This window comes from Chiloscyllium punctatum, chromosome 33, assembly GCF_047496795.1.
Source record: "Chiloscyllium punctatum isolate Juve2018m chromosome 33, sChiPun1.3, whole genome shotgun sequence".
Taxonomy (NCBI): Eukaryota; Metazoa; Chordata; class Chondrichthyes; order Orectolobiformes; family Hemiscylliidae; genus Chiloscyllium; species Chiloscyllium punctatum.
In genome coordinates this window covers 5,641,378-5,657,048 of record NC_092771.1, presented here as the reverse complement: position 1 = coordinate 5,657,048, position 15,671 = coordinate 5,641,378, and the positions used below count along the sequence as shown (strand labels likewise).

At 45.6% G+C, this 15,671-nt stretch overlaps 1 protein-coding gene across 2 annotated transcripts in view; it reads right to left on the bottom strand.

Annotated features, from left to right (window-relative positions):
• Positions 1–15,671, bottom strand: part of map1ab (microtubule-associated protein 1Ab) — a 136,525-nt gene that overhangs the window by 39,474 nt on the left and 81,380 nt on the right. Inside the window, exon 1 of one of the 2 annotated variants that reach the window (XM_072552804.1) lies at positions 2,612–2,721. The exons of the other annotated variant lie outside the window; for it this stretch is intronic. The gene's annotated coding sequence lies outside the window, so the exon portion shown is untranslated. Of the gene's footprint in view, positions 1–2,611; positions 2,722–15,671 lie in introns of those variants that run through there. 2 annotated transcript variants of the gene reach the window in all.

Here is a 15,671-nt window from a genome sequence, read left to right as displayed (position 1 = left end):
GCTCCCAGATCCAACACCCCCCCCCACCCCCCTCCCCTCCCCTCCTTCAGAGAGTCAGCAACACATTCTGGCACTCACTCAGTAATGGTAGACTTGGCTGGGGGGGGGGGGGGGGGGGGGGGGAGTTGGGGTGGGAGGAGAGCTGCCAGACCTCCTAACGGAGATCCAGTCCGGCTTTTCCGTCCTGCCACTGCAGTACGCTCCAAGCCTGGGAGTCATTAATAACTAAAGCCCGCAGCAGCTCGGAGATACTGCTGGCGTTTCTCAGAGAGAGAACACAAAGACACAACATCAGTGGAGGAAAAGAACCTGAGGCAGACTAAATAAAAACCGATGTAAAATTACACTCATCGGGTTTGTCTTTTGGAGGGACTGTACCAAACCTATTTGAACAAAAAAATACCTGTAAAACACTTCGATCCAAACTGGCCACACCCCCACAGCCATAACTACCTGTGATATGATACAGAGAAAGCATCCCAGTCTGGAACCAGGCTCCTGGTTACTATCCCCGCTCGTTGAGTGTGCGCAGGACAAACAGTAAGGACAAGGTGAATTTTTTTGCATCTCGGTTTCTCGTCTCCATCCTGCACTGTCCCAAGACAGGGGCAGCTCCCTCAGACAGTAAACCTCTGATCTCCCACCCCCTCCCAAACAACCATCACACGGTGTGGGGGTCTGTACATCGCTAGGTGATACCCAGGTGAACGGGTCCCCGACCTCAGCAATCCTGAGGGAGGCTGGTGCTATCCCATGACAGCGGGAGAGCTGCACTTCAAGTCAGACAAAGTCTCCCCTGTCTGAAAGCCCGAGGTTTTACATTTGAGTAGCATCTCGGGAGAGGAAACGCCAAATTGCTGTATTGCAGCTCAAAGCAGAATTCCGTGATCGGGCACAGTATTGGCCTGAACGTTTCTAACTTCACCCCCCCCACCCCACCACCTCAGGGGATAAAACAGGGGCTTTAACATCTTTATGCAGAAGAGGGTTCAGGCAATGGCACAAGTCTCCTCCCCAAAGCCTCCATCTTTAGCTCAGTACCGATCCCCAACGTTTTCAGAAATCAATCTGAATGTAAATGAAGGAGGATTGCAGATGCTGGAGATTAGAGTCAAGAGTGTGGTGCTGGAAAAGCACAGGAGGCCATGGAAATGAAACCCACCAGTGCCGATTCCACCTCCTCCCGATTGCAAATCGCAAGGGCTTCACGAACTCTTCCACAACTTGTTAATCAGGTATCAAAACCCCGAGCTGAGTCTGAGAATCTGCTGCACTGTCTGGGTCAGCCTCACTGCGCTAGTAACACTGAGGGGGGGGGGGGGGGGGGGGTGAAACAGAGTGACAAGTCCTTACATTTAACACCAAGATGGGAGGCGAGGGTGATGACCCTCTTTTAAAACATAAAAATAAAATTACAGAAAGCATAAAACATGAAGCTTTGTGAACAATGCAAACTGCCCCAGCATCACCTTAACACCCTACAGGGGCAGGGGGAAACCGAGATTGAAAGCTGGGGTCATTGCGAAAGAGGAACCAGACAGACAGGCAGACAGACAGTCTGACAGTAGGGACCAATCCGCTAGGAACCCGGGCTGCCTTCCGAGGTAGATTAACAATACCAGTGTTGGTCATTGTCAGCGGGGGATGAATAAATGAATGAAGGGCAAATATCTTGGAGCAGAACCAATAATGAATCCAATAACCGGGTCTCCCACTAAATTATTGTGTATTAAAGAGCTTTGGCAGCAGAAATAGATATTCTTTTTAAAAAGGTTTAAGGGTTAGTGAATAAAATACATTTTTACAACAATTCGAGGTGTTTTCGACTCCCCTTGCCACGGGTTCATAAAACGGCTTTGCCCAGCGATGAGAGACTGTGGGGTGCGGGGGGGGGGGGGGGGAATAGGAGACACTGCAGAGTGTCTGGATCAGAGACAGACTGCAAGATCTGCCGCAGTCTCCCTCTCTCTCTCTCCTTTGTGGCTCCGATCATCCACCAGCTCCTTCTCCTGGATCTGTTAAAGTCTTGAATTTTCAACTATTCAGTTTTCCCTTTGGACGTTGGATTCTGAACTCCCCCCTCCCCGCTCCCGGCCGCAGCGATTACACTCAAAAAACAACTATAAAACGCATCGTTTTCTCGGATCCCCAGCGAAGGGAGGGGCAGGGTATGGATGAGAAAACTCCATCTCATTCTTGTCATACCTGGCGATTTTTGGAGATTGCGACTGGGACTTGTCACTAACATAAAGCCCCCGTGAGAAACCCCAAAGCCCCATCCCCATCCCCCCTGACCCCGGGAGTGGAACAGGATATTAATTATGGAAACTGAACAGAACGAGGGAAGGAGAAGCAGTGAAATGGGCAATCAAGATTAAAAAGTTTTTTTTTACAAATCCTCCCCACATCTCAGAGATGTGAAGGCTACAGAGCTGAGTCCTGACAAACTGCTGTCTGTTGTCACACAGAATGGCACCAATTCATCCCCAGTCTGGATTAATCTCACTTCCAAACTCAACGCTATTTCCCTTTCCAAGCCAAGCCCTGCTTTGATAGCGCTCCACATTAAAAGCTGCGCCAAGCCTGTCTCGGATCCGAGTGTGGGTCTTACCCGTGTCCAGAACCCGCTCCCTGACCCAGCAGCAGCCGCCGCCGCCTGTTCGCTGCTCTCTCAGCCTCGGTCTGCAGCCTTCCAGCCAATTCGGCTCAACTCCAGGGCGGAGCCGCCCAGCCTGGTCCAGCCTCTCCCGCACACTTCACCAATGCAGCAGCTGCATTAACCCCCACAGCACTGAGACAGACAGAGTGATCTGTACCTCTGTCTCCATACATAGGAGCTCAGAGACAGGCAGGGTGACAGATAGCTATACACAGGGACTGAGTGAGACAGGGACTGAGGGGGACACAGAGACCAACACAGAGGGATAGACATTACAAAAGTTACAGACGGACAGATAGAGGCAGGCACTGAACCAGGCAGGGAGGCAGCTCCAGAGAATAAAAGAGGGAGAGGCTCTAAAAGAGAGAGAGAGAGAGAGACGCAGGGAGACAAAGAGAGCGCGAAAAAGACACACACGCAGAGGAGACAGGAAAACAGAGACACAAAGAGACAGGGAGACAGAGAGAGAGGGAGACAGAGAGAGAGAAAAACAGAGAGGGAGGCACACACAGAGAGGAACAGGGAGACAAACAGAGAAAGAGACAGAGAGACATAGACAGAGAAAGAGACAGACACAGAGAGGGACAGGGAGACAGACAAACAAAGGCAGAGAGGCACTGAAAAGGAGGGAGAGAGAAAGACAATGAGAGAGAGCCACAGGGAAGGAGACAGACAGACAGATAGAGAGATGACAGACAGAGAGACTGACATACAAAGTGAGGCATCAAGACCCACAAAGTCAAAGAGTGAGAGAGTCAGAGAAAGGGAGAGATAAAGAAACAGGGAAGTCACACATTGACATTGAGAGAGGTAAACGGAGAAAGGTGGATAGATAAAAGAAAGGTGAGAGAGAAGCTGGGAGGGAGCAAAGAGACAGAAATGGGTGAGAGGGAGACAGATAGAGTGGAGATGGAGAGATCTCTGTGGGTTGGAGAGACAGAGAATGAGGGTTAATGTCACTTATCCACTCAGAGTGTGTGTGCCATTGGGTGTGACATTGAGAGATCGCTGCAGAAGCTCTTAGGCTTTTGTCCTGCTGTGTAATTTGTTGGTTTGTCTGCAAGGTAGCTATTTGGAACATAGCGAGACCAGGATGAGCTACTTACTTGTAGTTTCCATCACTGCCCTTTCCTGAGGTGACTGTCGGTGTGTGCACAGTGAGTGAGAACACCTCACAGTCCAGGTATCATGGCCCTCTGTAACGGAACTGGTCACACTGTGTAGACACTAACTTGGAGAAGTTTGAGGGACAAGGTCCTGAATCAATGGAAAGGCAGGTGAACCATCATGGGCCAATTCTCATCCTCCACATACAGAACAGCAAGTTCTCCCCTTGACATCCAATGATGTTATCCTCACTGAATGCCCCACTATCAACATCCTGGGGATTACCATTGACCAGAATATAAACTGGACTCACCATATAAATATTGTAGCTGCAAGAGCAGGTCAGAGGCTGGGAATCCTGCAGCAAGTAACTCACCTCCTGACTCCCCAGTGCCTGTCCACCATCTACAAGGCACAAGTCAGGAGTGTGATGGAATACTCCCCACTTACCTGGATGAGTGTAGCTCCAACAACACTCAAGAAGCTTCACACATCCTCGACAAAACAGCCTGCTTGATATGCACCACATCCACTCCACCCCCCCCCCCCCATGTCCAGTAGCAGTGTACTATTTACAAGACACACTGCAGCAAATCACCAAGACTCCTCTGTCAGCACCTTCCAAACCTCAGACCACTAACATCTAGTAGGCTTAGGGCAGCAGAACACCACTACCCAAGTCACACACCATCTGTTTTCAATCTATGCCACTATCCTTTTGTCACTGGTTCAAAATTGAAATTCCACACACCCCCAACCCCATGCCACCCTCAACAACAATGTGGATGTACCTGCACCACAAGGGTTGCAGTGGTTTAAGAAGATGGCTCACCCCCACCTTCTCGAGGGTAACTAGAGATGGGCAATAAATACTGGCCCAGCCATAAAACTCACATCCTGTGAACAAATGTTTAAAAAGATGTGGTTACAATGATGTTATGCAACGATTGCAATGAATATCACAGTGAGAGTCCATTCCTTATTGATGCTGCACCATTCAGCGCTGGGTTCAGGTACAGAGCTTTGAGCAGTTATTCTTTCCCATATTAGCCACATGTATCAAGAGCAGACTTTCACCTGCTAAGAGGACTTGGGCCACCATTGTTCAGTGAAGAATCAAAACTCTCGACTTCGCCATGAGAGTCCTGAGCCAAGCAGTAACCACCTTGCACAACCCAGCAGCTCTATTCTGTATGCACCAAGTGGGAAAGGTGAAAGGCTTTGCTGTGCTTACCACCAAAACTGAGCCAGAAGGACCACACATGGTTAAGCAACAGAGTTCCCCAAGACTGAACATCTGTCAGCTCTGGTAAAGTCAGTGCTCAGGACTGTCCTGGACAGTTTTCATGGACACTGGCTGTGTCAATGTTTACACCATTGATTAGATAGAGAGAGAAAGAGAGAGAGAGATAGATAGGATGGCAGGGAAATCAGTTGGAGACTTCAGCACAGAAGAAGCTCCATACAAATCTCCTCTCACCCCTCTTTATACAACTTTAACATGCCTCACAAACCTTGTTGAATTCGTTGAGGATGTGACAGAACACATTGATGAAGGTAGAGCAGTGGATGTGGTGTACATTGATTTTTAGAAAGGTGTTTGATAAGGTTCCCCATGGTAGGCTCATTCAGAAAGTAAGGAGGCATGGGATACAGGGGAATTTGGCTGCCTGGATACAGAATTGGCTGGCCCATAGAAGACAGAAGATAGTAGTGGATGGGAAGTATTCAAGCCTGGAGCTCGGCGACCAGTGGTGTTACGCAGACATCTGTTCTGGGACCTCTGCTCTTTGTGATTTTTATAAATGACTTGGATGAGGAAGTGGAAAGGTGGCTTAGTAAGTTTGCCGATAACACAAAGGTTGGTGGAGTTGTGGAGGGTTGTTGTAGGTTGCAACTGGTCATTGACAGGATGTAGGGCTGGGCTAAGAAGTAGCAGATGGAGTTCAACCTGGAAAAATGTGAAGTGATTCATTTTGGAAAGTTGATTTTGAATGCAGAGTACAGGTTTAAAGGCAGGGTTCTTGGCAGTGTGGAAGAACAGAGGAATCTTGGGGTCACATAAATAGATCCCTCAACATTGCCAAACAAGTTGATGGGACTGTTAAGAAGGCATATAGTGTGTTTGCTCTCATCAGCAGGGGGATTGAGTTTAAGAGCTGCAAGGTTATGCTGCAGCTCTATAAATCCCTAGCTCAACCATACTCGGAATATTGAGTTCACTTCCGGTCGCTTCATTACAGGAAGAATGCAGAGGCTATAGAAAGGGTAGAGAGAAGATTTCCCAGAATGCTGTCTGGACTGGAGGGCATGCCTTATGAAGAGAGGTTGAGGGAGCGAGGGCTTTTCTCATTGGAGCAAAGAAGGATGAAGTGTACAAGATGATGAGAGTCAGAGATAAAGTAGATAGCCAGAGACTTAATCCCAGGGAGGAAACGTCTATCACGAGGGGGCATAATCTTAAGGTGACTGGAGGAAGGTTTAGAGGAGATGTCAGAGATAAGTTCTTTACACAGAGAGTGGTGGGTGTGTGGAATGCACTGCCAGCAGTGGTAGTAGAAACAGGCGCATTAGGGATATTTATGCGACTCTTGGATAGGCCCATGGAAGTTACAATGAAGGGTATGTAGGTTAGTCTGATTTAGAGTCAGATAGAAGGCCAGCAATAACATTGAGGGCCGAAGGGCCTTTGCTGTGCTGTATTGTTCTATGTTTATCAACATAAACCTCCAATCTTTTCTCCCTCTTGTGTTTTGATTCCTCTTAAATCAGTTGATATCATCCACCTCAATGTAACTGTGTGGTAAGAACTCCATATTCTCACTGCTCTTTGGACAAAGAATTTCTTACTTCTACATTAGGCTTTTGACTCCCCCGGAAGTGGGAACATCTCCACATCCATCTTAAAAGTTTCTGTTCAAACTTCTGTTCGGCCTTCTCATTTCTGGAGAACAGAGTTCCTCGTAGATATATCCTTCCACTTTCAGCAAGTAATTGTTGTTATTTATCCTGATGGTTATAAGCCATAAGAGAGCTTTGATCATTAAGTATGCAACGGAAGTGACAATGATATTTGTGTCATACTGAATGGGCCAGTTCTCAGTGTCTGATGCCTACCTGAGAGAGAACATAAGAACTAGGGACAAGAGTAGGCCGTTCAGCCCCTCGAGTCAGCTCTGCCAATCAATAGAATCATGACTGATCTGACAGTCCTCACGTCCACTTTCTTGCCTTTTGCCCATAACCCATAATTCCTCGACTGATCAAAAATTGATCTATCTAACCTTAAATATACACCACGACACACAGGGCAGGTCAACAAAAGCTTGGTCAAAGAGGAAGGTTTTAAGGAGCTTCTTAATGGGAGAAAGAGAAAAGGGAAAGGTTTAGGAATGGAATCCGATAGTTCAGGGACCAGGAACTAAAGGCATAGCCATTAATGGTGGAGCAATGGAACTTGGGGATGCTGTAGGGCCAGAATTGAAGAAGTGCATTTAGCTCAGAGTGAGGTTTGAGAATTCAGAGAACGGGAAGGTTCAAGGCCACCGAAAGGTTGGAAAATGAAGATGAAAAGTTTAAAACTGTGGCTGTCTTTAAATGTAGGACACAGAAGAAAGGGTCAATGTAGGTCACAGAACAAAGTGTGAGGCGAAGTGGATGGACTGGTGCAGTGGAAAAAGTAATCCAGATGAAAGTGAGTTCAAATCCCACTAATCTTTAAAAATCATTTTTAAAAGCTGGCATCAGTAAATGTGACTGTGAACTTGTCTGATTTTCATGGAAACCAAACCGATTAACTATTGTCCTTCAGTGAAGGAAGTCTGTTGCCCTTACTGAGTCTACACATGACTCCAGGCCCAGGGCAGTGCGGCTGACTCCTGACCGGTCTGTGAAATGGCTCAGCTAGTTCAGCAAATTAATGAAACTCCAGGCATGAGGAAGAAATGCCAGCAGCAGCCACACCTACAGGATTTGTAAATAAAAGCATTGTGCCACTAGTAGGAATGCAGGAATAGGAGGAGGCCATTCAGCCCCTCGAGACTGTTCTACCGTTCAATCAGATCCTGGCTGTTCTGTGGCCTAATTCCATATACCCACCTTTGGCCCTTAATATGTTTGCTTAACAAAATATTATGGATCTCAGATATAAAATTAACAATGGATCCTGCATCCACTGCTGTTTCTGGAAGAGAATTCCAAACCTCGCCCACCCTTTGTCTGTAGAAGTGCTTCCTAACGTCTCTCCTGAATTCTCTGGCCCTAATTCTCAGCCTATGACCCCCTAGTTGTAAAACGTCCAACCAGTGAAAATAGTTTATCTACCCTGTCTTTTCCTGTTAATATCTTGAACACTTTGATCAGATTATCAGTTAACCTTGTAAATTCTAGAGAAATTCAGCCTAATTAATAATGGCTTATAAATCATAATGTAACCCCCGAAGTCCAATTATCATTCTTGTAAGTCTACATAGTACTCCCTTCAAAACCAATCCGTCTTCCCTCAGGTGTTGTGCTCAGATCTGCTCACAGTGCTCCAAGTAGAGTCTAAGTGGAGTTTTGTATAAGTGCAGCATAAATAAGGGGCAGTAACAAATATAATATAATATAATGTAATGTAATATAATATTCTCTCCTCTTAAAAGTACAAGACATTGAGAGGAGATCTTGTGGAGCATTGGGTAGTGTTCCTGCCTCTGAGCCAGATGCCCTGGTTTAATTCGCACTCCAGGGCATCATGGTCCAGGAAGGTGTGTTTATAACCTGGCAAAAGAGATCAGGAATCAATGGAATGGAAGAAATTCGAGCCGTTATCCTACCATCCTAGCTCTTGGCTGCATCACGTGGGGGCAGGGCGGGGGGATTGAATTGCCTGGTGTAGATCAGATTGGTGCCAACTCTGCTCCAGGTGGACATTGCAATGCTGTGGGTCAGACCTGCCTTTGGACAGAGAACCGAAGGAGAAATCATGGATCAGATGCTCTTCAGGGGCCACACTGTCAGACCTTGAGAGAATAAAGCCCCAGAAGAAGTCCATTTCGTCCACTGTGATTGTGCCATCTCTTTGAAAGAGTTAAGTCCTGTTCCTCCTGGTCTTTTCCTACTGTCTTATACATGTTCCTTTTCCATATATTTAACAAATTCCATTTAGGAAAAGCTCCTGTTAAATCTGCTACCACTGTCCTTTCACTGAACCTGTTCCAGATCATAACAACTCATTAAAAATCTGACTGGGGTGAGCTGGCCTAGAACTAGGGGACAGTCTCAGAATAAGGGGCAGGCCATTGACGACTCAAGTGAGGAGGGATTCTTTCACTCAGGGGGTGGTGAACCTTTGGAATTCTCCACCCCGGAGGTCTGTGCAGTCAATCAGGCAGACAGCCATGGAGTTTTAGCTGCTAGAGCCTTCCAGGGATATGGCACACTGAGGTCAATGGTCAACCATGATCTAGAATGACACAGCAGTCTTGGGGGGCTGAATGGCCTACATCTGGTGAATGTTCCCTCATGTGCGGCAACAACATCCAAAATGGGAAGTTGATGCTGGGAACGTGTCAGCATCCTGATTGGTGTGCATGGAATTTCCAAGTATCTGCACAGACACACAGTTCAGAGGGAACCTTACTGCTGCTTCTATGTTCCTAATCAAGTCCCTGTTTATTTTGTCAGTTATCATAAATCTTTGTTGTCTGGTTACTGATATCTAATGCCAGCGCAAACAGTTTCTCCCTATTTACTTTATCACAACCCTCATCCCCTTGATCCCTTCTGCTAAGAATCATAGAATACCTACAGCGTGGAAACAAGCCATTTGGCCAAAGTCCACATGGCCCTCTGAAAAGTATCCCACCCAAACCCATTCCCCTACCCCTATTGCTCTACATTTCCCCTGACTAATGCATCTAATCTACGCATTCCTGGAGACTATGGCTCTGGGCAACTAGAGATCGCCAATAAATGTTGGCCAAGCGAGCAACATCCACAGTCTGTGTGTTCATTTTTTCAAAATGTGATGTGATACACACCTCTGTTCACATCAAGCAGAGTATGTGAAGTTTGCAGAGGGTTGGTATCACAGTGTGTTATTAACATTAAACAGGTGATGTCTTTGATTGTGTGCCAACTTTAAGTAAAAGAACAAATAAAGGAATTTCACTCGAATGTGGTCATTACTAATGTTACCTGACATTGTTTCAATTCCTATATACACTGGAAAATATGTATACATACTCAGATAAATGGAGCAAATTAAAAATTGAGTCCTTTCTGTGTGTATCTGTTCTTAGTACTCTGATGATCAGAGATATATTCACCATTTAAAAGGCACCTGGATGGGTATGTGAACAGGAAGGGTTTAGAGGGATATCGGCCAAATGCTGGTAAATGGGACTAGATTTTTTTGAGGATATATGGTCAATACGGACAAGTTGGACCGAAGGGTCTGTTTCCATGCTGTACATCTCTCTGATGCTATAGAGAAGTTACATGCAAACAAATTGGAATAGAAGGATATGGTGAAAGGGATGAAGAAAGGTTGGAGGAGGTGCATTTGCAGCATGACCATCAATGGGCCGAATGGCCTATTTCTATGCCTGAAAGATCTACGTTATTCTACGATTCATGAAGAGTTAAAATTCACCTTGTTTCTTTTACCATCCATCAGACCAGACTGGATCACAGCCTCCCACTGAGAGGGAGGGGGGAGGGGAAGGGGAGGAGGAAGGGGGCAGGGGAATGGGGAAAGCGGATGGGGGGGAAGATTGATTTTCTTTCACAGAGATGGCAGGCTCTTGTGAAGACAACCCCAACCCCCTCTCCCTCCCCCCATCCCGCTCCCCCCACATTGCCCTCCTCTTCCTCACCCCATTTCCCTCCTTCTCTCTCCCTCATCCCCCTCTCCCTCACCCTCATTCCCCTCTCTCTTCCTAATCCCCCTCCCCTCCTCCCTCCCCATCCATCTCTTCTCCACATTCCCCATCTCTCTCCTCCATTCCCCTCCTCTCTCACCCCTATTTTCCTCCTTTCTCACCTCCATTCCCCTCCTCTGTCCACCCATTCCCCTCGTCTCTCCCCCCATTCCTCTCTTCTCTCCCCCCATTCCCCTTCCTTCTCTCCCTCCCATCCCCCCATCTCTCTCCCCATCACCCTCCTCTCTCTCTCTCTCTCACCCCCATCTCCTTCCTCTCTGCCCCCCATTCCCACCTCTCTCCTCCACTCTTTACTCTGTACTCTCTTTCTTGATAGGAGCACAGCAGGTGTCCAGCAGCGACATGGGACCCCTTTTGTGATCTGAAGGACTGGAATCCTGGCGGTGGATGGGGGAGAGCAGGGGATCAGGTTTCCCATTCTGCTGTAGACAAATAAAGATTTTCCCAGTTTACTGCTTACTAGCTAGTTATAAGATAACTGGCTCCCTTTACATCACCTGCAATGGTTTACTGGGAAAGTAATAACACTGTCATCTCCTGAAGTATTGTGTTCCACGGTTTCAAAGCAAGACCATTATTAACTTCACTTTGAAAGAGGGAATGTCTAACTTGTTTTGCTTTAACCTGTTGGAGGTCACCTCATGGTAAATGTCCTGATTTTTGGCAAAGATATTTGGACTCAAAGCTCATCTCCTTTACCAACTTCACATTCAATTTTACTCAACCTCCGAAAACTGATATTGTTATTGTGCAATCATCCAAATCTTTAAATATGAAATCAAGAAACAATGTTCATGTTGAGGTCTAGGCTGCATGGTATCCTCAAAAACCATTGCATTTGGAAAGAGTTTTGTTGGAAAATTCATACAACTGAGGTGTGCTCTTCATTAAGTCCAGCAAAAAAAAAGAGAAATCATGAACTCATTTGTAAAATTAGAATTCCTACAGTGTGGTAACAGGCCCTTTGGACCAACAAGTCCACTCCAACCCTCCGAAGTGTATCTCACCCAGACCCATCCCCCTACAACTCGACACTTTCCCTGACTAATGCACTGAAACTCCACATCCCTGAAGACCATGGGCAACTTGGCATGGCCAATTCACCTAACCAGCACACCTTTGGACTATGGGATGAAACCGGAGCACCCAGAGGAAACCCATGCAGACTAGGGGAGAACATGCAAACTCCACACAGCCAGTCACCCAAGATGGGAATTGAACCTGGGTCCCTGGTGCCGTGAGACTTCAGTGCTAACCACTGAGCCACCCATAGGCTAGGATAAAGTCAGAAGTCACACGACACAGGTTATTGTCCAATAAGTTTATTTGAAATCACAAGCTTTTGAAGTCATTTCACCTGACCAAGCAGCAATGCTCCGAAAGCTTGTGATTTCAAATAAATCTGTTGGACTATAACCTGGAGTCATAGTAACTTCTGACTTTGTCCACCCCAGTCCAACACCAGCACCTCCACATCGTTTGTTGGTAGACAGTTGGTTCCAGTTGTTGGGGAGACTAAAACTAGGGTCATTTACCCCTTGGGCTGTGAATGTAAATTGTCCTTTTAACTAGAAACATAGTGATGGTAAAAAAAAATGAATGTTTAGAAATGTGCAAAAGCATTTCTGGATACAGTGAGCTAAAACCAGACACAAACAATCTAAGACAGTCACTAACAAATGGAATTGAGTATTCAGGAGAAACTATTTCATCCAAGGTTGTGTCTATGGCCAACATTAGGTGGACATTTGCAATCTGTGGGAGGTCAGAGTTGCACTGACTGGCAAAAAAACATGCCTGTTGCGATGAAATTCATTCCAATTAGGAAACAAGTAACCAGACCATAAGGACTTCCTATATTAAATTAGTTTGAAGAAACAAAAACAGAGATTGCTGGAAAAGCTCAGTAGGTCTGGCTATATCTGTGGAGAGAAATCAGAGTTAATGTTTCAGGTTCAGTGACCCTTCCTCAGAACTAGTCATAAGATCTGGGGTAAATAGCCTGGTCTCTATACAGGTGAAGTGCAAGTTGTCTGACAATGAATCAGCCCTCGTTCCATTCAAACCAGCAACTCTCCTACCAAAGACATTTACAAGCTGATTATACTTGTTGCTGTGTTTTCCTGGTTCCTACAAATAATTAAAATGGAATGTTTTATACGGCATGGTGGCTCAATGGTTAGCAATGCTGTTTCACAGCACCAGGGTCCCAGGCTTGATTCCAGCCTCGGGCTACTGTCTGTGTGGAGTTTGCACATTCTCCCCGTGTCTGTGTGGGTTTCCTCCGGGTGCTCCGGTTTCCTCACACAGTCCAACGATGTGCAGGTTAGGTGAATTGGCCATGCTAAATTGCTCATAGTGTTAGGTTCATTTGTCAGAGGGAAATGGGACTGGGTGGGTTACTCTTCAGAGGGTCAGTGTGGACTGGTTGGGCCGAAGGGCCTGTTTTCACACTGTAGGGAATCTAATCTACACTGGCATGATGTCACGAGTGCCAATGGGCAAATACATATGGAACCTTTTTGCACAGGGAGCATACTTTCTGTTTCCCCAGAGAGAGCTGAGAATGTGGAACTCACAGAGAGTGACTGAGGTGAGTCATGTCGATGTATTTGAAGGGGAGTTGGCTAAATGCATGATGGAGAATGAGAAAGAAGAATATGCTGATAACGTGGTTGGGCTAGGATGAGAAGAGACTCAGGTAGAACATAAAAACTGTCATGGAGCAGTTGGGCTGAATGGCCTGTTTTTGAGGTGGGAAATTCCTTTCAAAAACCGATTTTACACTCACTAACTGAGGACAAATCATCCTGAAAATCGCTAAGGAGAGAGAGATGTTGCTGAAGTTTTTCACTCATCAGGACAAATACAAGAATACCAAATTTTAAACTCTCATAACAATTTATTCTAAAAGAGAAAAGGCCACTGATTGGTTGGCAAGTTGACTCTGATTTGCTGAGATGTCAGCCTGGAGAAAGCAATGGGGATCTATAATAAAAACTAAACTTTTAAAAAGCGCAAGGTTTTATTTAAAAGGAATATGCAACATATTCCTTTTATTTGCTGTGTACGAAAACTATGTTGCTTCTAGCAGGGATATGTAAGCTGCACGATGAGTTTGACTGACTACCTTGTTGAACGAAAGACTATCATGTTTTGTGAAAATAGTTAGCTCCCCTACAGATAGATTCAGTCAGATGAGTTGCAAAGGGAAGTTGGTGGTTGTCTAATACATGCACTCTATGACATCCTGCCCATAATGTGTAATGTGGATGTTATACAATGACAGGGTTTATCCTCCTCTCTTGTATAAAGGAGGATGATGTCATTCATGGTAACCCAGCCATCTACTGGAGAAAGCTTCTAATTGTGGTGTGTGTATGGAAACCTATCACAGCTCGTAACCAAACTCCAAACCACCGGATGGACATCTGCCCACATGCAGAGTTTCCAATATCTGATTAAGGAGCACAATCCCTCCCAACTTAACTCCAAAGAACCAAAGTCTCAAGAACTCATGAGAGGTGCAGATAGAATTTGAACAGATGAAACCGCGTATTGGTAAGTTGACCCCAACCTGCTATCCAATGATGATGAACTATTCATGGACCTGTTGAAATTGTTGACCCATTTAGAGGATTGGAGGATTTACTTGAACCAACTATCTCCAAGCCTGAGAATATCCTCCTTAAACCTTCCCTCCTTCAAAGTTGATCCTCAAATCTCCCTCTTCAATCAAGCTTTTGACTAGTTCCCTGATTCACTACCTACATAATGTGATGCTAACCTTCATCTGTTAGCCTGCCTGGAGATCCTTGGGTTGCTTGGGAAGTTTTGCCCCTTTAAAACGGGGTATTATGAATGCAAATTATTAGCATGATTTTGTTGGGCCGAATGGCCAGATTCTGTGCAGTGGATTCAGTTTGATTGTGGTCTGATGAATCAATGGGGAAACACAAGTCAGAAAGAAGCAAAGTGTGAGGTGATTCATTTTGGACTAGAGTAACAAGAATACGGAGCACTGGGCTAATGGTAAGATTCTTGATAGTGTGGATGAGAGATTTTGGTGTCTATGTACATAGACTACTGAAAGTTGCCACCCAGGGTGATAGGGTTGTTAAGAAGACGTTCGGTGTGTTAACTTTTATTCGTAGAGGGATTGAGTTTCAAAGCCATGAGGTCGTGCTACAGCTGTGCAAAACTCTGATGCGGCCGCACTTGAGTATTGCATACAGTCCTGGTCACCACATTATACGAAGGATGTGGAAGCTTTGGAAAGGGTTCAGAGGAGATTTACTAGGCTGTTGTCTGGTATGGAGGGAAGGTCTTACGAGGAAAGGCTGAGAGACTTGAGGTTGTTTTTGTTAGAGAGAAGAAAGTTAAGAGGTGACTTAATAGAGACACACAAGATAATCAGAGTATTAGATAGGGTGGACAGTGAGAGCCTTTTTTCCTGGGATGGTAATGGCTAACATGAGAGGACATAGCTTAAAATTGAGGGGTGATTGATTTAGGACAGATGTCAGAGGTAAGTTCTTTACTCAGAGAGTATTAGGGGCGTGGAATGCCCTGCCTGTAACAGTAGTAGACTCGCCAACATTAAGGGCATTTAAATGGTCATTGGATAAACATATGGATGATAATGGAATAGTGTAGTTAGATGGGCTTTTGAGTGGTTTCACAGGTCAGAGCAACATTTAGGGCCAAAGGGCCTGTACTGTGCTGTAATATTCTATGTTCCATAAATACAAACAGATCCATCCCTTAACTGGCCAATCACAGGCAGTTATTGTTCTGTTACTGATGAAGCCACCTGTTCAAGAGAAGAAAGAAACTTCCAGAAGATCTGCTGAACAAAGTTCTTTGGAAGCTTTGAGCTATGATAACACTATTCATAAATGACAAATATTAGAATCTACTTTCCAATCACCTTCATGAGAGTAGATGAGATGATTGAAGATGTCCAGGTCAGGTGAATA